Here is a 23,489-nt window from a genome sequence, read left to right as displayed (position 1 = left end):
ATGTCGATTAGTTGCACTAATAACAAAACTTACTTCTGAGTACAGAAATGGTCCTTCTGCATGAATTTGGAAAAATCAGTTTGTAAACTGCCTACCAAAGTTCTGTGTGTTTATGGGCTATAAGATTTGATGGAGACAAGTACTTACCTCTGAAATGTGTTGAAAGATGCTGAAAGAATGTGGAGATTTAAGAATTCGTGGTAATAGTGATCCTGGGGTTGTCTGGGCTGAGTTGCAAGGAAAGAATAAACAGGCTGTTAGATGCCTGAGAGCACCTGGCTATGGCACCAGGAGTCTGGTTCTACAAATGGAGTAGCAGCCACCCTCCAGGAGCTCATCTGCCTTTCCTCCGGGTTGTGTGTAGCTGCTCCTAGCTGAGGAGGCCACTGTTTTGAACTGTGCTATGCTATTTCGGACTAATAACAAGAGAGGCCAGCCAGCTGCTGGGAGTGTGGAAAGAGACCCAGCCTGAAGGGCTGTCCTAGACACACCCAGCTGCTCCCTTATCAGGCCTCTCAGATACAGAGTCCTCTTTCCAAGCACAGAGCTTGTTTTGCTGTTGGCTTCTCAGCAATGTTACAGAAAGGTTCAGCTAGAAGTTGATTCCTAAAAGTCAGTTACCAACATTCTAGAAGAAGCCTGGCTCTAAAGTAGAATGGGCTCCTTCCTAAAGCCACCTGGTGTGGGCATGTCTTTTTTCCCCCCAAGTTCATCTCCTCTCTTATGAACTGGAAAGATGCAGGCATCGTTAATGCAGTCAGAACCACAGAGAATATCCAGGGGATGTGGACAAAAAGGGACCGCATGCTAACCTGACTAACTCAGGGAGGGCCTACATGGCGGTCTCACAAACTCAGGAGACCTAAAGTAACCACAGAGGATGGTGCAGTCATGTCCTAAGCTGCTATCTTCCCTGACAAAGATCAACTTTGATCTTTCCCGAGCCCATTGTCTTTTTGATGTAAGATAACATACCTGTGGAAAGTCAGGGTAACGTGTAACTTCCCTTTCTGCAGACCCCTCAGGGCAGAACAAATGGCACCGGGGTGCAGACCACAGATTCCCTCATTGTTATTGTCATCTGTTAATTGTTGACTGTCAACTATCCTGCACCCACCTAAGAAAAAGACGTCTGTGTCTATCATTTTACTTTTTATCCAATCCCAGAGGTTTCCCCGCCGTGCTTCTCCCACCTCCCTCATCTATCACCAACTGAGTTCATGTAACCCACGTTCGGCTCCTCTTGATTGTAAAGTATAAAACAAGGTGAAAAAACCCGCTTTCTCGGGAGCATTATCTGAATATGTTGAGATTCTGCTTCCCCCAAGTGTAGGCAGTTTGGCTCAAATAAACTCTCAAGAATTCCTTACAGATTTGAATGTTTCTTACGTTAACAGGGAGGAACCCCAACAGGTTCCAAGCCTTTAATTTCTTAGGCTCAGCTATGCTTGAAGCTCCAAAGACCCCAATTCACTGGTGGAGACTGCATCACTGGCAGTTACACCCAGGAAAAGAATAAACTAGAAGCCACTGACCCTCACTGAGTTGTAAAGGGTTGCTTCCCTTTATTCCATAAAAATCTGACAATAAACTCAACTTTGTCCCAGGGTCTCTCTGCTCCAAAGGGGATTATACCTAGAAAAAAAATTCTTCTCTTCCACTGATCCTGCCAGCAACTGTATGCCTTTCTCCATTAGGTCAACCATTTGACTCCCTCCGTAGCCCAACTCATAATACCTATTTGGAGGCAGAGGGCTGAATCAGACGGCCTCCGAAGGTCCCTTTAAACTCTTTTACAAACCAAGTCAGGTTAAAACCTGCGGCCCAAGGGAAGGTTCTTATGCAGGGTGCTAATAGTTGTCCTCCCTTTCGTCCTCCTGCCTTTCAACATATAAACACACACACACACACACACACACACACACACACACTGCTTGGCTTCCAGCTGTATAGTCATAAGTCTCTAGAGGTTGAGAATTTGCTGTAAATCCCATTTCTTTGGAGGATGTACGTTAGGGAGAGAGAGGAAGACTATAGAGAATTAGGAAAGATTTAGTGTCTGCCCTGACAGACTGAGTTCTTCAGTGAGAGGATGGAGGAAGCAGCAGTGAATGAGGCCCACAGGACAGAGAGATGGACAGAGAAAGCCTCCTAACGCTAGGTGTAGTGAGCAAAGGGACGAGAGACAATTAGCAGGAGGGGGTGCTCAAAGGCCTGCCACAGGCTGCTGGGCGTGGATGTGGTTCTCAAGCGTGTATTTGCAGGAGTGAGCGAGCGGGGACAAAAGAGGCCCTTACGCTTCTCCTTGACTGTTCAGTGTGGTCACCTCGGTGAGGGCCAGGGGCCTCTAGCTTGCTTTTCCTTCGGTTGTTCCTTTTGGCTCCAGGAAGCAAGGCCAGTGTTCTTTGCTTCCCCTCCCCCCAGGCAGTGGCCTGAGGCCTGCGGGTTGGTAAGCTGCTATCCAGTCAGCCGGTCAGAAGCGGTAAATAAAAGGCCACATATGCACAGTGAAGTGGGGTATGAAAAGAATTTAGATTGAATTACACAAGCCAGTTGTGGAGACAGGGTGGGGAGGTAGAGAAAGAAACGAGAGGAGCCCTTCAAGGAAATATTTTCATTCACGCACACGCCTCCCTCGGTGTGACTACTAGACGCCCTCAAAGCCTTGCTCTCCGAGGTTCCAGTCTGAACTTTTCCCAGCAGAGGAGTCACTGTCCCTGGGACCCCTCAGAGTCAGAGCCTTTCCCAGAGGTGACATATCTCCCAACGAGGCGACAGCCTCCGTGTCCAGCTCGCCGTGTTCGTAACAGCACTGGGACGACCTTACTAGCAGGTGGCAGCAAAGACTCCTTCTGTGTAGCTATTTGATGTTTGCTTTAGTTATAGGATTGACGTGAGAGTAAACTGATGTTTACGTAAGCAGAAGATTTTTTAAAGCAGGTGGCTGGAGTCTGGCCTGGGCCCCGCGCATTCAGGAAGCTAGGCTCTGTATGATTCAGAGCATGGATGCTGGTGCAGATGGGTCTGGGTCCAATTTGACACACTGCTTGCCGGCAGGGGACTTTGGGAAGTTACTCAACTTCACTAAATTTCAGCTTCCTAATTTGTAAAACTGTCATGATATTTCCCCTCAAAGGCTTGAGGTAGAATTGAGTAAGATATTGTATGTAAAGTGCCTGGCATAAGGTAAGTGTTCAGTCATGGTCAACTATTATTATTATTTCTTTGGCAGAGGACAAATGGAGTCCTTTCCTCCCTCCTTTCCCAACTTCCCAGAAAACCTAAGGGCTCTAGGTCCAAGCAACCAGCAGACAACATCTCTTTAAAGGAACCAAATGAGTCCTAGCTGGTTTGGTTCAGTGGTTAGGGCATCGGCCCACAGACTGAAGGGTCCCAGATTCGATTCCAGTCAAGGGTACATACCTTGGTTGCATGCTTGATCCCTTGCCTGGTTGGGGCATGTGCAGGAGGCAATCTATTGATTCTCTCTGTCTCTCTCCCTCCCTCCCACTCTTTCTAAAAATCAATGGAAAAAATATCCTCAGGTGAGGATTAACAAAAATAAAATAAAATAAAAGAGCCAAAGGAAATGGAAAGAATCATGTTCCTTTTTTCCCTTCCCAGCAGTATTACTGAGTTAGTCATCCTGTGTCAATTATACTCTGGACTGCCAGGCTGGCCCTGGGAGCCGAAGGCTTTCCCAAACCAAAGATACTAATTCATCTCTAGTATTACCTGCTGTGGGGCATGCTCCCAGACTAATGGTGCTTCTCCAGGGGCCCCAGATCAGATCCCAGTAGGTGTAGCAAAGAAACAGTCTGATCCCAAGCTGGCAGGATAGGTCTGTCCAGGCTGTTGTCTGCCCATCACAGCTGCCTGTGAGGCCTATGGGTTAATAATAGCAACTCTGATGCCAATGGATTAAGACAGCACTGTAGGAGGTGTTTATTTTTACACTCTGGCGTCAGTATCAAGTTCTACTGGTTACTGCCCAAATCTAGGGCAGCTTCCTGCTATAGGAGTGGCCCCAGGTTTCTTCAGGATGCTAAGCTGGATTCTGAGGAAGCGAGCCTGGTTGAGAACAGTTCACTATTAACAGGGACAGGGAAGGGGAAAGGGGAAGAGCTGTCATATGTCTAGTTGTCTGGTCCCAAGGGACCACCTGGATGTCAGGTGGGTGTTTTTTTTTAAAAAATATATTTTTTTTTATTGATTCCAGAAAGGAAGCGAGAGATAGAAGCATCAATGATGAGAATTACTGATCGGATGCCTCCTGCACACCCCACACTGGGGATTGAGCCTACAACCCAGGGATGTGCCCTGACCAGGAATCAAACCGTGACCACCTGTTTCACAGGTCGACACTCAACCGCTGAGCCATGCTGGCCGGGCTGAGAGCTGTTGTTTATAGCATTCTCCTGAGTCAGGTAGGCCCTGTATGATAAACCTAACACATTGTTTTGGAAGGGTGAGCGAGCGCATGTGTACACACACACACACACACACATACACACACTGGTTGCAGTGAAAGAATCTGAATAAAATCAAGGGAAGATTGGTATTCAACTTCCAGAAGCTCAGCCTTGTCAGCCATTAGTCCCAGAGCTTTTTAGCAGGTGTATCAAACCCCTTGAAAACTGACTTGGCCAGAACTTCTTTCCTAGACATGACACAATAGGATAGAAATACCAAGAAACCAGCCCTCATGTGGTCAGGAGCCAGTGCTCAGAAGATTTTTCCCGAAAGCCTCTTTATCCCCAAGTCCTAGACACTGGGGTCCCAGAGGCCTTACACTTTGACAACAGCACCTGGAACTCTGTGGATATCCCACTCGTTGCCCTGAAAGGCAGCTCCTAACACAGATTTCATCTCGTCCCATTAGGCAGATGGGTGTGAGGAGGCTGACAGCTGGACAGCTGACGTAAATAGATGTAGACTGGCCAGCTGAGGGGCCGTGTGCACAGCAGACTGCGATGGAATGACAAAAATGTCCCCCACACCAGGTAGGAATGCTGAAGTACAAAGAGAGCAGCCATGCTCCAGAGCACAGGACCAATGAGTGATTCCATCATCATCCTGTCTGTGGCTGACTCATAACCATTGGCAATGACACAACATATCCATTTCTTGAGGAGCCAGGGTGCTGGAAGGAAGGTAGGCTGGTGAACCACTCACTCAATACATTTTTACCCTGTCATTCAAGGCTTATCCATCCAGTCATCAGAACAACAATACAGCCTCAGAAAACCAGATTTGATCACTAGAGATATGGGGTTTGATCTCAGCTCCATCTGGAAGCTACCCATGCCTAGGAATAGTGGCAGGATGCCCAAGGATAGGAACACTGCTTTCATTCTTGGCTTTTTCTCCGGCTTGCTAGGTCATCCAGGGGCAGGGTACTGTCCTCTCCAAGCTCTAGGTTTACCATCAGAAAAGGGGCTAATTGTATCCACCTTCTGGTATTGTGGCAAGGGAAACGTTTTGGACATTTAAAATAATAGGTAGCAAGAAATGTAAATGAATGCTGTAAATTCTTTGGACCAAAGTATTTCAGAAATATAATGGTCATTCATGCATATAGGTAGGAAGCCCTGGCTTTGTCAGTTTTTCCTTCTTCAGGGCCACGGTGGCCATGTGGAGACAGGAACCTGGTCTGGGCCTGGAGGTGCAGCTCCTGTCTTTCAGGACTAGAATTCCCACCTGCAGTTTGAGGAACAGTTGAAGCAGTTAGGAATCTGCTTCCCTGGACATAAGTATTAAATTCCGCCAGTGTGCACTAGAGAAAGTAGAAATATGCAAGCAAAAAGGAACACTTTCACTTACCTACTTACTCCATTGACAAACCTAATTCTCCCCTATGCCTCGGCCCAGGACACAGATCTGAGGCTTGTATTCCATTGATAGGGCTTTCAGCAGCAGTGCTTACAAGCTGGACTTAGCCTGAAGGCCGAGAAAGCAACGTTAATGAAAGGATGCATTCCACTGCTCAGTTAGAACAAGGGCAATACTGTATTCTAAACCCAACAAAAAAGCCTTCACTCTTTCTAGCCCAGCAATCCCCAGTATGGGGTCAGTTTGCCAGGTCTCCAGAGCTTTTGGAGAGGAGAAATAGAAATCTATTCTTTGTTGATGCTGATGCCTCTTTTTCTGCAAATGCCTACCTGGGATTCAAAATAGATGTTCTGACAGCCTGCAGCCTCTGGTGAGACCCACCTCCATTCAGCAAACTCTGTCTGGCATGGGCCAGAGAGTACATATGTAAAGGACAGATGGTGAATATTTAGGCTTTGTGGGCCACATAGTTCTGCCATATATATATATATATATATATATATATATATATATATATATATATATATATGACAGTTCTTTAAATATGTAAAAACTATTCTCAGTTTGTGGGCTGACCTCTACACTAGATCTTAAAGGCCTGTCTATTTATTCAAAGTCTCTAACTCAAAATTCTGACTCGGCTGGGCCTGCACAGAGATCCTCTTTCCTCTTCATGAAGGGCTGATGCACGCATTTCAGAGGCAGTTCCCCTCGAAGGAGCCACTGAGGAATGTGAAGGAGGTATTCTGAGGTTATTTGCATTAGAGCTGACAGACTGGCTAATTCCCCTCATACAAAGCGCTTCAAAACCATCCCTGGAATTTAGTTTATTGCATTATTATTCTGGAGTGCAGACTGAGCCATAAACAGTCTTTATCTATTTCTGCTTAATAATACTACCTCATGTCTCTAACAGGCTTCTCCCCTCCCTCCCCAAACCCACACTTGAATTGGCTCAGGTCCCAAATCCTTGTCTCCTCCCCACCCTGCCTGCTTCTATATGTGGTATGGTTGTGGATAGCAAGGAAACTCATTTTGAGCAAAGACTCCAGGCTGACTGCAAATCTAGGATTCACCACAAATAGTTACAGGCTCTGTAAACAGGGATCAAACTGCTATAGAAGCAACCTAAGAACATTGTGCAAAGAAGGGTGAGGAATCACAGGAGTAACACTTCCGCATACACTGCAGACTAGAATGAAATGAATGACTTGCAGCTAAAGACTAATATTTATAATAATAATAATTGCGAATATCCTTGGTAGAAAAGAACAATAAGCAAATGCCTTAACTTAGGTCCTATTTAAACTTTATCCTAAATAGCAGCAATCTGTTGGTCTGCTCTTTTCTATAGTCTGAATATTAATGAATGACAAGGTGCTTCCAATTACAAGCATGACAACTTTGCATGGTAGTGATTCAGATCAAATCAATACAGCCATATTCACATTTAAGCTGGGACCTTATCTGAGCTAACACTTGTTTATTCTTTACAACAACAATAAACAGGATTTTAATATGTTAAATCTTTGCCTAGTAGCCAAAGAAGTCGCTTTTCAATAGCGGTATATGTATTTTTTGTGTAATCAATTTGGCTGAATTGTAGTTTCGTATATTCCCAGACTCCGGATTGTTAGTTGCCAAATGTCCATTCTCTTTCAAATTAAGAGAGCTCTGATATTCAGCTGGGTACAATGCTGCCCAACTAAAATTCCAAATTCGGGCCTTCCTTGGAGGTAGGTGTGGCCATTTGACTAAGTTATGGTAGAAGTGTCTGTGAGACTTCTGCTCTGGGTAATTTTTAAAAGATAAACAGGTTGCATCCTTTTTCCTGCCTTCCTCAATCCTGATGCTAGGAAGGTAGTGTGCTGCTGTGGCCATCTCGGACTATAAAGGTGGACCAGGTATATAACCACCCGAAAAACTGGAAGGGGCCAGGGTTTTAATGACCGTGGAGCTGCCATCCAGCCCAGGACTGTGTTCCTCTGAATTTTTGTTAAGAAAGAAAATAAATTTTCATCTTATTTAAGTTACCAGTTTTGGGTTATTTATTTCCACTTTTTATATCCTACCACATCCCAATAACCACAGTCTTGCTAATCATGTCCACTGTTCTTTATCCCCAATGCTAATAGCCAAGACCAAGCTATAGTTATCACTTGTCTCAACTCCTACGTCAACTCTAACCTGGTCTCCTTTCCCAGAACCATCCTTTCAAAATGAAGTCTATTTATATCACCTTCTTGTTTCTTAAAAACCCTTCAAAGGCTTTCCATAACATCCAAACTCCTTAAAGATATACTCTCACCTTCGTAACTTAACTTCCCACTCTCATCTTTTGCCACTCCTTCCTTGCCCTACAGTCATACCATCACTTCTACACTGACTGGAACAGGGCCCCTCCATTTGTCTAATCCTTTTTTTTTTTTTAATCGTTAATTTCTTTATTGGTTAAGGTATTACAAATGTGTCCTCATCCCCCCATGAGCCCCCAACCTCCCCCCTCCCACTCATGCTCCCATCCCCCCGTTGTCCATGTCCATTGGTTTGGCTTATCTACATGTATACCAGTCCTTCGGTTGATCTCTTCCCCTTACCCCCGCCCTCCCCTACTTTCCCTCTGGGGATTGACAGTCTGATCGCTGTTTCTCTGTCTTTGGATCTGTCCCTGTTCATCAGTCTATGTTGTTCTCTGTCTGGCTAATTCTTAATCATCCTTCAGGTTTTAAACTGAAACTCACAAGTTCATGGCTCTTCCTAGACCACATTATATGCCCTGGTTATACGCTCCCAAAGCACCTTGCACTTCCCTGTATTGTGCTTTATAACTGCTTACTTAGCTTCTAATTCTAAGGCTAGAAAGCAAGCTCCACAAGGCAGAAGCCCTGTCTATCATTGTTTACTACCTGAGGCCCGATACATGAAATCTGTGCAAGGGGCTCGGCCCTCGCAGCTGCGGAGGCTTGGCTCGGCCCTCGCAGCCCCAGCTTCATCCGGAAGGATGTCCAGTCTAATTGGCATAATACAATTTTATTACTACAGATTATATCCCCAGAACCTGGCACAATGTCTGGTATACACAGTAGGTTAATATTGTTGAATGAATGAAATTTCCAAGAGGGCAAGCAAAGCAATATGCATCAATATTTGAAATAAATATACTATTTAGTCTACTTCTAGGGACTATATTTAAAAGAAAAACATGATAAGAGCACACAAAGATATATACCTAAGAATACTCATTGAAATACCATTTATAAAAGAAAAATTAAAAATATTCTAATTTAGTGAATTGATTAAGTAAATTGAGGTAATTCACATAATGAAATACTCTATGAGACATAAAAATATTGTGTTAGAATAATTGCTGAGATGAAACTACGTCCATGAGAAAGGTTTTCCTAAATAAAGCAATTTATGAAGTACAATTCATGGTATGAAAAGGATCCTATTTTTATTTTTTAAAACACACACATTTTTCCTTCTTTTTGAATATCTGTATTTTCTGGCAGTAAATGGGCTAATGGAATCTTTTGGGCCATCTGGGGTCCTCATAGGCCTAAAAGCCTAGGCCTCATGGACCATATTTAACACAGTAGACATGAGGGACCCTCCCCCCACCCTCCCCACACACACACTTACAGCCCAAAAGAAGAGAAATACTTGTACCAAGGTAACAAGTATATTAAGTGCCTAACACCCTATTTCAGGGAAGAAGCAAAAGCTACAGGCATGCCATAGAGCAAATTATAATTCACTGAGGAAGCTATTTGTTATTTTGAAAGATTCAAGTTACATTCAAAGTTCTAAAATGCCTTATATTAGCTTTAGAAAATTGTGGAAATAAAAGCAAGGAAGATGAGAATATTATTAAAATTGTGGCTGCCCCTTCTATGAATACTTTAATAAAACAACTGGTCACACCTGAAAAGGGGAGGTTTTCTGTATTTTAGTTTATCTTAAATTAGCTAGCATGGAAGTTCACAAGTAGACATCAACCTGATGGTCACCTTTATAAGAGATTTAAGGATACAAGAATTACATAAGGTGCAAAGGACCATATAGCAAGGAAGTGTATTATAACTACTTATATATACTTTTTTTCTTTCCTCCTGGTTGTATGTTAAGGATAGAGACTGCCTTGTTCATCTTTGTAGTCATTTAATTTAGCTGAGAGCCTGGCACGTGACTTAAAATGTTCAATCAATTGAACTAAGGACAAACATAATTTTCACCAAACTACAATGGAAAATTTTTTCCCAGAGCAGAATTTGAGTCAATAGACTATAGCTGTGGACATAGTGGCACACACTTAGTTGTAGTCCTCCTTGTTGGGGTGCTGAGAGGATAAACAGTGGGCTCAGTGTGCCCAGGGACAACTCCTCTCCCCAAGTTCCCTTCGCCTCACACTGCGCTCCCTTCACTGCTACTGGGAGCCACAGCATGAGAACCGGAAGGGCAAATTCCAGCCAGAATGACAGACGTCCCTCTCTCCCGCTTTCTGCATCTCTCCCCTGTTAGCCTCACTAGTCTTCAACTCGGCTCTGGTAGCTGCTTCCAATGGGGCTGATGAGCATCCAGGAAAGAATGCAGGACATGTTCCCAAAAAGTCCGGCACTAGCTGAGAAACAGTTTGTTTTTTCCCAGGAAAGGGGCAGTCAGTCTATAAAGTTACATAAGACAGCTCTCCTCACTGGGAGCTTTTCCAACTCCAGCTGGAGAGATTCCTCAAGCTGCTTAGTTTCAGGAAAAGGGAATGGAATTTCCTGATTAGCCAACCTCTATTGGAGCATCTCTGGGGAGGTTCTAGCACAGACAGCAGTAACTCTTGTGTTCCCACTGCCCCACTGGACCCCCTGGGGATAGGAAATAGCACAATCCATTTATTTAATTAATTAATTTATTTATTTAAATCCTCACCTGAGGACATTTTTTCCATTGATTTTTAGAGAGAGTGAAAGGGAGAGGGAAAGGCAGAGAGGAACATCGATGTGAGAGAAACCGGGGCCCAGGCTGGGGAGGAGCCTGCAACCAAGGTACATGCCCTTGGCTGGAACTGAACCCGGGACACTCTGGTCCGCAGGCGACGCTCTATCCACTGAGCCAAACCGGCTAGGGCTCAGTACATCTATTGTTAAAACTCTCAGCACAAGGACAAGCCCCATTGCCAAAACCAGAGCCACATGGCATCTAATCTTTGGGGCCCCACCTAAGTAGGCAGATCTGGGGAATCTAAAAGCATAACCTGGAAGTGCACCAACAAGGGTCTGGAAGGGCTGCCTTCCCTGCTTTAGGCAGATGTATGGAGGAATTTGTTCGTGGCCCTGAGAACCTGTCTTGCTATTAACTGAACACCCACAAAATGTCAGGCACTGGAGTATGTGAACAAAACAGAACTGGTGCCTGCCTTCATGGAGCTTATAGTTCACCTGGGGAGACCAAACAAATTTAGTGACTGATTATACAAACTATAAAGTAGGCCTTTGGAATGTGCTACATTGAAAGGAACGCCAGCAAATCCATAAACGCCAGCTCTGTCCAGGGAGGCCAGTTAGCATGTTTATTAATCAGGGCCCAGCTTACACTGAATTGGCAACTGAAATTGTCTACATGTGAACTGAACACTCTGGCCCTTGGAGTCACTAAAATCTTTCAATAACCTGCTCTCAGATGAGCTCCATTTTTATTCCCATTCATTTTGCTGGACTTTAAGGCCATGAACCCACGTCAGCTGACGAATCACTGTTCCTGGAACCCTGGTTTGAACGGCACAGACAGCAGTAACTCTGTTCCCACTGCCCCTCAGCTGTGGCCCCCTTCAGCCCGTTCACGTTTGTACCTTTCTGGTCAACACAGAGAACTAAGGAGAGGCTGGTCTACAACTCCGCTCTCAGGGGGTCATTCTGCAGCACGGGGCGGGCCATCTGACCCCCTCAGCCTGGGTTACTCCACCTGTAAAATGGGGACAGTGACACCTCCCTTACTGGCACAGGGTGGTGGTGGGAGTCAGGAGATAAAGAAAACATCCAGCACCCGGAGCTGGTGTCCAGTGAGGGCTCAGTAAGTGGCAACCATGGTAAATATGAATCAGGAATCCCTTCTTTTCTTGAATCTAAGCCCCTCCGACTGCCGTTTTGAGACCGCACTTGTGTTCAGTTTACCATTTTACACCAGGGACTCTTGTCAGTGTCCGCCTAGTGCACTTTTTTTTTTTTTTTCCCAACAGGCATACCACTTCAAATTCTTCAACCTTCACGGCTCTGTTCTTTGTTCTCCTAGAAATTGCAAAGTGGCTTTGTCCCAGGAAACATTCCAAGGGAATAAATAGGAAGAGAAAATTTGCAAGTTATCTGTGAGTCAAGCATTTCCCAGCGAACACAGTGAATTAAGGTAATAACTACCTGAATTGCTCACTTTCCGCAGAACACTCTGAGACGGAGTCCTCCCCACAAACATCCTCCTTAAAACGTCTGATAAGATTCTCCTTAAAAGGTCTCATTACTTCCAGACATGTACACCAGGTGCCTCTCCCCAAGTCCCACAGCTTCTGTCTTAGAAAAGGTCTGTCTCTAGTCTATCTTCTCTTCTAATTCCTACGACCAGTGCTCTAGTTCTAGGTCCTCCTTCAACACCTTTTTCAAAGGCTATTAATTCAATGTTTGGGCAAAGAATTGAGGCTATTGCTAGGATTATAGCGGTGAACAAAATAGATATTACCCCTGCCCTCATGGAGTTTACCATTTAGCAGAGGAAGGAGATAATCACACACACAAAAATATAATTACAAAGTCTAATAAATGCCATGAAAGAAAGTATAGGGTGTTAAGAGGACCTAATTAAGACTGATTAAGGACTTATAAAATGATGGTTAAGTTGAGCCTTCAAAGGTGAGTTGAAAGGAAGTTAAACAGGAGAAGAGTGGGGAACAACAGTCTAGGCCAGTGGTCGGCAAACTGCGGCTCTCGAGCCACATGCGGCTCTTTGGCCCCTTGAGTGTGGCTCTTCCACAAAATACCGACTTCTGCGCATGGGCCATGAAGTTTCAGTCGCACTGTACATGCGTGCCCGCACGTGGTATTTTGTGGAAGAGCCACACTCAAGGGGCCAAAGAGCCGCAGTTTGCCGACCACTGGCTAGGCAGAGGGAATGACATACCAGTATTTGAAAGCCCTGAGGCAGGAAAGTGATTGGTATCTTAGAAAAACTGAAAGAAAGCCAGTGTGGCTAAAAGTGACCATCATATTTGACAACTGAGAGTTCATTGGTGATCTTGACATAAACAATTTCAGGGGAGTGGTAAGAAATGAAGTTAGAACGGAGAGTGTACAAAAGTGAATATAGCCTTACCCGGTTTGGCTTGGTGGATGGAGCATCGGCCTGCGGACTTAGGGGTCCCAGGTTCGATTCCGGTTGGGGGCATGTGCCTTGGTTGTGGGCACATCCCCAGTGGGGGGTGTGCAGGAGGTGGCTGATCGATGTTTCTCTCTTATCGATGTTTCTGACTATCTCTCTCCCTTCCTCTCTGTAGAAAATCAATAAAATAAAATAAAATAAAGTGAATATAGCCTGGCCTGTGTGGCTCAGTGGTTGAGTATCAACCCACGAGCCAAGAGGTCATTGGTTCAATTCCTGGTTAGGGCACATGGCCAGGTTGCAGGCTCAATCCCCAGTAGGATGCAGCTGATCAATGTTTCTCTCTCTTCGGTGCTTCTATCTTTCTATCCCTCTCCCTTTCTCTCTCTCAAATCAATTTAAAAAAGTTAAAAAATAAATTGAAAAAAAGTGGATGTAGACTAGAAAAGACAGCTGGTGGCCAATGAAGATTGGCTGTTAGAATAGAGAAATGTGACAGTACTTAGAGGGTAATATGATGTCAGGGGATTTTTAAGTTAATAATTAATATATGCACATGATTGATTACAAAGTTAAATAGTACTCTAAAGTTTATGAAGACAAAAAATCCCCAGCTCTACTCCTTTCCACCACTGTCCTGTTCTCCAGAGACCATTACTTTCAAATCTTTTAACTCTCTCATCTAGCATTTATGTCCATGTTTATAAATAATATGCTTATTTCTTGATTTTAAAATTCTTTTGACTTCCTAGTATGAAAGACAAAACATTAGCATTTTTTAAAATATATTTTATTGATTTTTTACAGAGAGGAAGGAAGAGAGAAACATCCATCAGCTGCCTCCTGCACACTCCCTACTGGGGATGTGCCCGCAACCAAGGTACATGCCCTTGACCGGAATCGAACCTGGGGCCCTTGTGTCCGCAGGCCGACGCTTTATCCACTGAACCAAACCAGTCAGGGCAACATTAGCATTTTTACACCCACAATTTCTGATAGAATTAATGTTCAGTTTTTACTATGACTTGATAATCTGTGGATCCTTATCATTATTACTACATAATTTGTAACTTTTTTCTAAAATGTATTTTTATTGATTTCAGAGAGGAAGGCGAGAGGGAGAGACAGAAACATCAATGATGAGAGAGAATCATTGATTGGCTGCCTCCTGCATGCCCCTACTGGGGATCAAGCTCACAACCCAGGCATATGCCCTTGACTGGAATCGAACCTGGGACCTTTCAGTCCGCAGGCCTATGCTCTATCCACTGAGCCAACCCGGCTAGAGCTAATTTGTAACTTTTAATATTTGGCTTTTTTTTTGTTTATTTAATTTTCTATGTATTTGTCCCCAATTCTTCCCAAATTCTCTAGCAGAACTGTAAAAATGCCTCTCATAGCTGTTTTATCCATTCTTTTACTGATGGGCACTCGGGCTGCTTACAAATCTTTTTTTTATATATATATATATTTTTTATTGATTTTTTACAGAGAGGAAGGGAGAGAGATAGAGAGTTAGAAACATCGGTGAGAGAGAAACATCGATCAGCTGCCTCCTGCACATCTCCCACTGGGGATGTGCCCGCAACTCAGGCACATGCCCTTGACCGGAATTGAACCTGGGACCTTTCAGTCTACAGGCCGATGCTCTATCCACTGAGCCAAACTGGTTTCGGCAACAAATCTTGACTATTGTAAGTAATGCTGCAATGAACATAGGGGTGCATATATTCTTTTGAATCAGTGGTTCAGGTTTCTTTGGATAAATTCCCAGAAATGAAATTGCTGGGTCATAAGGCAGTTCCGTTTTTACTTTTTTTGAGGAAACACCATACTGTTTTCTGCACTGGCTGCACTAATCTGCACTCCCACCAAAAGTGCATGAGGGTTCTCTTTTCTCCACATCCTCGCCAACATGTTTGTTGATTTACTGGTGATAGCCATTCTGACAGGGGTGAGGTGATATCGCATTGTGGTTTTAATTTTCATTTCTCTGATGATCAGTGGTGTTGAGCATCTTTTCATGTCTATTGGCCATCTGTATATCCTCTTTGGAGAAGTGTCTATTCAGGTCCTTTGCCCATTTTAAAATTGGGTTTATTATATGTGGCCTTTATTATATTGAGGTATGTTCTCTCTATTCCTACTTTGCTGAGAGTTTTTATCACAAATGGATGCTGAATTTTATCAAGCACTTTTTTCTGCATCTATTGATATGATCACGTGATAGTTATCCTTCATTTTCTTTATGTATTACATTTACTGATTTTCAGATACTGTAACAACCTTGTATTCCCTAAATAAATCCCATCTGATCACGGTGTATGACCTTTTTAATGTATTGCTGGATCCGGTTTGCTAATATTTTGTTAGCAAAATTTTAGCATCTATGTTCATTAAGCATATTGGCCTGTACTTTTCTTTCTTTGTAGTGTCCTTATCTGGTTTTAGAATTAGGATAATGCAGGCCTCATAAAATGATCTTGGGAGTCTTCCTTCCTCTTGAATTTTTTGGTATAGTTTGAAAAGGATAGGTGTTTGGTTTTTCTGTTTGTTTGTTTTTGTTGTTGTTAGTTCTTGAATGTTTGATAAAATTTACCTTTGAAGCCATTCGGTCCAGGACTTTGGTTTGTTGGGAGGTTTTTGATTATTGGTTCAATTTCATTAGTTGTAGTCTGTTATTCAGATTTTCTGATTCTTCCAAATTCAGTTTTGGAAATTGTAGGTTTCTAGGAAATTATCCATTTCATCCAGATTGTTGAATTTGTTGGCATATAGTTATTTGTAATATACTGTTACAATCCTTTGGGTTTTTTTTTTTTTTTTTTTTTTTGGTATCAGTTGTTACTTCACCTCTTTCATTTCAGATTTTATTTATTTGGTTCCTCTCTTTTTTTCTTTCTTTCTTTCTTTCTTTTTTTTAAAATATATTTTATTGATTTTTTACAGAGAGGAAGGGAGAGAGATAGAGAGTTAGAAACATCGATGAGAGAGAAACATCGATCAGCTGCCTCCTGCACATCTCCTACTGGGGATGTGCCCGCAACCCAGGTACATGCCCTTGACCGGAATCGAACCTGGGACCTTTCAGTCCGCAGGCTGACACTCTATCCACTGAGCCAAACCAGTTTCGGCCTCTCTTTTTTTCTTGATGAGTTTGGTTAAAGGATTGTCAATCTTGTTTATCTTTTCAAAGAACCAGCTCTTGGTTTCATTGGACTTTTGTATTATTGTTTTAGACTCTATTTTGTTTATTTCTGCTTTGATTTTTATTATTTATTATTTTCTTTCTTCTACTCAGTTTTGGCTTAGTTTATTGTTCCTTTTCTAGTTCCTCTAAGTGTAAAGTTAGATTGCTTGTTTCTTGAGGTAGGCCTGTAATACTATGTATTTCCCTCTTAGGACTGCTTTTATGTGTCCCATAGACCTGGGGTGGTTGTGTTCTCATTTTCATTTGTTTCAGGGCATCTTTCAGTTTCTTCCTTGATCTCACTGTTCACCCATTCATTGTTTAGTACCATGTTATTTAGCCTCCACATCTTTGTGTGTTTTTCAGGTTTTTTTTTCTTGTGATTGATTTCTAGTTTCATAATCATTACGGTCAGAGAAGATTTTTTTTTTTGTATTCCAATAAAATTTTATTTTTAGATATTTAAATTTCATTTTCCTCTGTCATAGAACATTATTCTTTTGATTTGTTTCAACTATTTAAAAAATGTAAAAACCATTCTAGCTCACAGACTTTACAGATTTGGCTGCAGGCTGCAGTTTGCAGACCCCAGTTCTAGAAGGGTAAACAGAGAGTTTAGTGACCAGAGCCACTGCCCACACATCAAGATAGACGGGCAGGATCAAAAGTGTGAGTCTCTGATTCTCAGAGAAGATACTTGATATGATTTAAATCTTCTTAAATTTACTGAGACTTGTTTTGTGTCCTAACGTGTGGTCTATCCTAGAAAATGTTCCATGTGCACTTGAAAAGAATGTATATTCTGCCCTGGCCGGTGTTGGCTAAGTGGTTAGAGCATCGGCCTGCTTATCGAAGAGACTTGGGTTCGATTCCAGGTCAAGGACCTATACCTGGGTTTCAGGTGCAATCCCTTGCCCTGGTTGGTCAGGCGCATGCAGGAGACAACCAATCGATGCGTCTCTCTCACGTCAATGTTTCTCTCTCTCTGTCTGCCCCCCCGCCCCTTTCTACTCTCTCTCTAAAAATCTATTGAAAAAATATCCCCAGGTGAGGATTAACAACAACAAAATGTATATTCTGCTGCTTTGAGGGGAAATGCTCTGAGGACAGCAATTAAATCCATCTGATCTAGTGTGTCATTTAAGGCCACTGTTTCCTTATTGATTTTCTGTCTGGAAAATCTATCCATTGATGTCAATGGGGTGTTAAATCCCCTATTATGACCCTTGCCTATTTGGTTCAGTGGATAGAGCCTTGGCCTGCAGAGAGAAGGGTCCCGGGAGGTTAGATTCTGGTCAAAGGCACCTTAGTTGCAGGCTACTCCCCAGCCATGGCCCTGGTCGGGCTCATACAGGAGGCAACCAATCAATGTGCTTCTCTCACATCAATATTTCTCTCTGTCCTTCCCTCTCTCTCTAAAAATCAATGGAAAAATATTCTCAGGTGAGGATTCAAAAAGAAAAAAAAGAAAAGAAAAATCCCCTACTATGACTGTATTCCTGTCAACCTCTCCCTTTATGTCCATGAAGATTTACTTTATATATTCATGTGCTCCTATGTTTGGGTGCATAAATGTTCACAGGGTTATATGCTCTTATTGGATTGCTCCATCTATCATTATGTAGCGTCCTTCTTTGTTCCTTACTATAGCCTTTGTTTTAAAGTCTATTTTGTCATTGCCAGGGGCCGGGGGAGAGGGAAGTAAGGAGTTGCTGTTTAATGGGTATAAAGTTTCAGCCAAGCAAGATGAATAAACTCTAGAGAGCTGCAGCAAAACAATATACTAATAGTCAACAATATATTGTACACTTAAAAATTTATTAAGAGGGTAGATCTTATTATGCGTTCTTTCCACAATAATAATTTAAAAAAGATGTCAATACTACCCAAAGCAATGTATGGATTTTATGCAACCCCTTTCAAAATCCTAATGATTTTTTTTTTTTTGCAAAAATAGAAAAATTCAACCCTAAAATTCATATGGCATCTCAAGGGATCCTGAATAGCTAAAACAATCTTGAAAAAGAAAAACAAAGTTGGACGATTCATTTTCCTTATTTCTAATCTTACTACAAAGTTACAGTAATCAAAAGAGTGTGGTACTGGCATAAAGACAGACATATTGGCCAATGAAATACAACAGAGAGCCCAGAAATAAGCCCCGGCATAAATGGCCAAATGATTTTCAACAAGAATGCCAAGTTTATGAAATGGGAAAGGACAGTCTTTTCAACAAATGGTGTTGGGAAAACTGGATCCATATGCAAAAGAATGAAATTTGGCCTTTATTTTATACTACATATACAAATTACTCATGGATCAAAGAACTAACCATAAGAGATAAAAGAATAAAAACACCTAGAAGAAAACATAGGAGGAAAGCTTCATGACACTGAATTTGGCAATGATTTCTTGGATATAACACCAAAGCACAGGTAACAAAAAAATAAAAAAAGAAAGAAAAAAATAGGTAAATTTGACTTCATTAAAATTTAAAACTTGTCAGTGGGGTGTTTTGTGCATCAAAGGACTATACAAGGAGTGAAAAGGCAATCCACAGAACATATCTGCAAATCACACGTCTGAAAAGAGATTTCTATCCAGAAACTCCTATAGCTCAACAATAGATAGACATATGAACCAATTTAAAAATGGCCAAAGGATTTCAATAGACTTTTCTCCAAAGAAGATATAAAAATGGCTAATAACACATGTAAAGATGTCAAAAATCACTAGTTGTAAGAGAAATGCAGGTCAAAATCATAATGAGATACCACTTCATAGCCATTAGGATGACTATTATTAAAAAAAGAAAATAAGTGTTGGCAAGGATGCGGACAAGTTGGAAACCTCCACATTGCTGTGGGAATGTAAAATGGTATAGTCACTATAAAAAATGGTATACAGTTTCTCAAAAAAGTAAATACAGAATTACCATACAGTCCAGCAGTTCTATTTCTAGGTATATACCCCAAAGAAAACAGAGACTCAGAAGATACTTGCACACCCATGTTCATGGCAGCATTATTCACAACAGTTAAAAGGTAGAAGCGACACAAGTGTCATGGATGGATGAATGGATAAACAGAATCTAGCATATACATACAATGAATATTATTCAGTCTTGAAAAGGAAGGAAATTTGGATACAAGCTACAACATGGATGAACCTTGAAGACATTATGTTAAGTGAAATGAGCCAGTCACAAAAAGATAAATATTATATGATTTGATTTATATGAAGTACTTAGTCATATTCATGGAGAAAGAAAGTAGAATTGTGGTTGCCAGAGGTTTGGGGGAAGAGGGAGTGAGGAGTTATTGTTTACTGAGTATGGAGTCTCAGTTTGAGAAGATGAAAAAGTTCTGGATATGGATAGTGGTGATGATTGGACAACAATGTGAATGTACTTAATACCACTGAACTGCACCCTTGAGAATGGCTTAAATGGTAAAATTTTATGTTATGTATATAGGTGTCCCAAAAATGTGTACACACACTTTGAATAAATAAATGTAAAGGCAGTGTTTATTAAAATACATTTCATTTTCAAAGCTGAGCTATCAGCTATTAAAGTGTATATACATTTTTGGGGGACACTCTGTATTTTACCCCCCCCCCACACAAAATAAATGTGGCAAACGAGAGGTTCTGCTGTAAGTTATACTTTAGAATCCACCTCTTGCCCCACTCTCACCTATGGCTGTCTCTCTCACAGCAATGTTAATATCTGGCCACTCAAAATAATATGCTCATTTTGAATGATGAACTAATTTGACAGGCACTACAACATCATATGCCAATGTTTGTGTGGGTGTTTTCTGGGTAACCTCAGCACAGACCAATGACACTACGTCTACGAGCCTGCCCTCACCCTAACATGAAATGAGCCATCTCAGTCAAGTGACTTTTGACAGAGTGCTCAGTCATTGTGTATGAGTAACAGAAGGAAAGGGTGAGTTATTGTCCTGGAGAAAATTAGAATGCATAAGGCCCCTCATGAACTAAGATTGCCAGACTTAGCAAATAAAAATACAGGACACACTGTTTATCTGAAATTTAAATTTAACTTGGCATCCTGTATTGTATCTGCCAATGCTCTGAACTACTGGAAGTTAAAGAGAAAATAAGTCACACAGTCCAGAGTATTCTGGGGATACTGAGATCTTAACAGGGAACCTACACCGGAAAATAGAAAAGCTCATTAAAAGTGTATTCATTACCGCCCTGGCTCAGTTGGTTGGGCATCCTCCCATGCACCAAAAGGTTGCCAGTTTGATCCCCCCCCACCCCATGGGCTTGATCCCTGGTAGGGGGAGTGCGGGGAGCAGCTGATGTCTTGCTCTCACATCGATGTTTCTCTCTCCCTTCCTCTCTTCCTAAAAATCAATTAAAAACCTTTTAAAAAATGTATTGATTACAAGAAAATGTATTGATTTCCAGATACCATGCCCAGTAATCCAGCTCAGGAGCCCCTGCCTGCTTTGGGTTTTTATGATCCAAGATTTACTTATAAAGGTGGGTCAGAGGGTGAGAGAAAGGGAAAGTGAAGAGGGATAAATCAAACCTAAAATAGGTGGGAACATACCCAGACTCCTGCTTGACAGGCCTGGCCTCAAAGAGGGACCTTAAACACTTAACCTAAAAATCAGAGGAAATCAGCTTTTGACTTTGGCTCAAAGCAGAAGAGAAACAATGATGGTAAGTGCCCTGTGGCCATCCAGCAGAAGGGGCACAGTTAACAGAATAGTAGGGCTAGGTGGTGGGATCTCTCTTTCCCCCTATAATCCATATCACTGCGGCCTAAGAACCCCAATCACTACTTTTACCTACTAATACGCTGAGACCTAATTACAATAATGCCACAACTAGTCAGGCAACGGCTTCTAAGTGTATAAACTCCTACGACTTTCTAGCTATGGTTTCATCACTCAGCAGTGTTATCGACTTCCCTCACGGAACCCGGGCCGAAACGGAGGTCTGAACCTTGTCTTACCTTCAGGAAACCGAATCTGTTTAGGTCATCCTCCCAGGAATCAATAAAAACAGGTCTCAGGCTCTTGTTCTTTGAGAATTCCATCTTTAAATGGCCCGTGTTCTTGTTTATCACGGACACTGCTCATTTAGCGGTAATCCCTGTCCGACTCTGGTCTACTGAGATATAAATGGCCCATATGGGCTGACACTACAGCAGTATTCAGGAATCTTCCCTATCTGTCGCACTAGGCCTGCCTGCGACGTTTATCCCTCCAGGCGGAGATGGGGGGTGGGGTGGTGGCCCGGGTGGGGTATCCAGGAGCTAAAGGGTAAAATAAGGAAGGTTCTTCATGCCTCCAACCTGTCCTGAAGCACCCGCTGACCAGCTACACTGAGTCAGCTCTAAAGGCTGTGGCTAAGCCTCCAGAATTCTTCCCCAGAGGGAGCAGTTGTCTCTTGGGCAAGAGGAGTGGTTCACCTGGGCAGAGCTCTTATCTGGGCAGCCTCTAGGCCAGTGGTTCTCAACCTTGGCTGCACATTAGAATCACCTGGGAATCTGTTTAAAATCCTGATTTCTGGGCCTCACCCTCCGGAAATTCTGTTTCTTTGTTATGGGGTGGGGCCACAACATTAGTAACAAAGAAACAGAAGTTCCGGAGGATGAGGCCCAGAAATTAGGATTTTAAAAAGATTCCCAGGTGATTCTAATGTGCAGCCAAGGTTGAGAACCACTGCTCTAGCCACTGACCAATACAAATGTCTGCAGCCCTAGCCTGACTTTTTTTTTTTCTAAGTAGAACATAAGTGGAAACAGCTGATACATGGAAGCCAGTATGTAAATGAAATTAGATGCAAGAATTGAAAGACTGAACATATCCCGTTTTATGCTCCCAATACGAGCACTGCAAGTACACCCCTCCGCCCCCAATGCTCTTCCTTGTTCACCCTTTCGTGGGCCTCGTGACACCTCTCCCACTCAGGCACTCTGCTCCCAGCCTCTGCACCGGGCTCATTCATTTATTCATCCTCCATCAAATATTTACCGAGTGCTACCACGTGTCGCACCCCGTCCTGGGCACTGGGGTACAGATGAGCAGTGCGCGGTCCTGGCCTCCGGGCATTCCCCCCCCCCCCCGGGCTCCACGGGGGCAGCCTGGCCGCCCCACGCCAGTGCCCAGTCGGGGCGGAACCCCGGCGCCCTTCGCAGCAGGTAAGCGCAGCGGCAGGGGCTGGCAACCGGCCAGGCCAGAGGTTTTCGCGAGGTACAACGGGATGCACTCGAGTGCCCATCCCGGCAGATGCCAACTTGGGAACCGGGTACCGGGTACTGAGGGGCGGGGAGCGCAGAGGACGGCCGGGCTGGCCGTGCGGAGGTCCCACCGCAGTCCCGGCTGCATGCGGCCCCGCGCTCCCCGGGCCGGCCCCAGGGGCAGGGGCGCAACGATGACCCCTGGGCGCGCGCCAGCGGAGCGGTGTCTCCGGGGGACAGTTGGAGGAGACGGTTGGGCTGGATCTGGGGTGACTCCCAAAGGGAGAGGTGGCCCTGGGTGTTGGCAGGTTCCGTGCATGGTGGAGTTGAAGGGTCAGGGAGAGGACAGAGGAGGGGTTGGGTCCAGACGGTCCGAGCGGCCGGGAGGATGGGGATGAGGGAGCGAGGGGAGGGCGCTGAGGGGCAGGGCGGTGCCGAGAGCTGGGTAAGGGGGCAGCCAGAGGGCCTTCTTAAGGGGTCATTCGGGCGTGAGGGCGAAGGGCAGCCTGGACCCCGCTGGCCGCGAAGAGGCCTCCTACCTGGCCTCTCGCCTCACGTGGTCGATCCTGCAGCGGCGGCGGCGGCGTGTCGCCCCCTCGTGAGATGGCGCTGCAGCGGGGCAGGCCGGCGCCCCCCTCCTCTCCGGGCGGGTTGGGAACGCCCGGCCCCCCTGCGGCTGCGAGGCCGATGGTCCAGCCTGGATTGCCCTCCGGCCGCCCCTCCGGACGGCGCGTGGGTCCGACCCGCTGGGCTCCGGGTGCCCGCCGCCTCCTGGGCTCCGCGGAGAAGGGCGCAGCGAGTCACGCGCAGTGCTTGCCCGCGAGGGGCGCGGCCGGGCTGCGGCCGGGGCCCCGCCTCCTGCGGCCCGCGCCCCGCCCCTTCGGGCTG

The 23,489-nt window shown here is 44.1% G+C and overlaps 1 protein-coding gene across 1 annotated transcript in view; it reads right to left on the bottom strand.

Moving 5' to 3' along the window:
* The window catches only part of RUSC2 (RUN and SH3 domain containing 2), a 54,038-nt gene extending 30,833 nt beyond the window's left edge, over window positions 1-23,205 (bottom strand). Inside the window, exon 1 of the mRNA XM_081103663.1 lies at window positions 23,141-23,205. The gene's annotated coding sequence lies outside the window, so the exon portion shown is untranslated. The remainder of the gene's footprint in view (window positions 1-23,140) is intronic.
* Window positions 23,206-23,489: the final 284 nt, after the last annotated feature.

This window comes from Myotis nattereri, assembly GCF_964212035.1.
Source record: "Myotis nattereri genome assembly, chromosome: 12".
Taxonomy (NCBI): Eukaryota; Metazoa; Chordata; class Mammalia; order Chiroptera; family Vespertilionidae; genus Myotis; species Myotis nattereri.
This window is presented reverse-complemented; position numbering and strand designations above follow the sequence as displayed.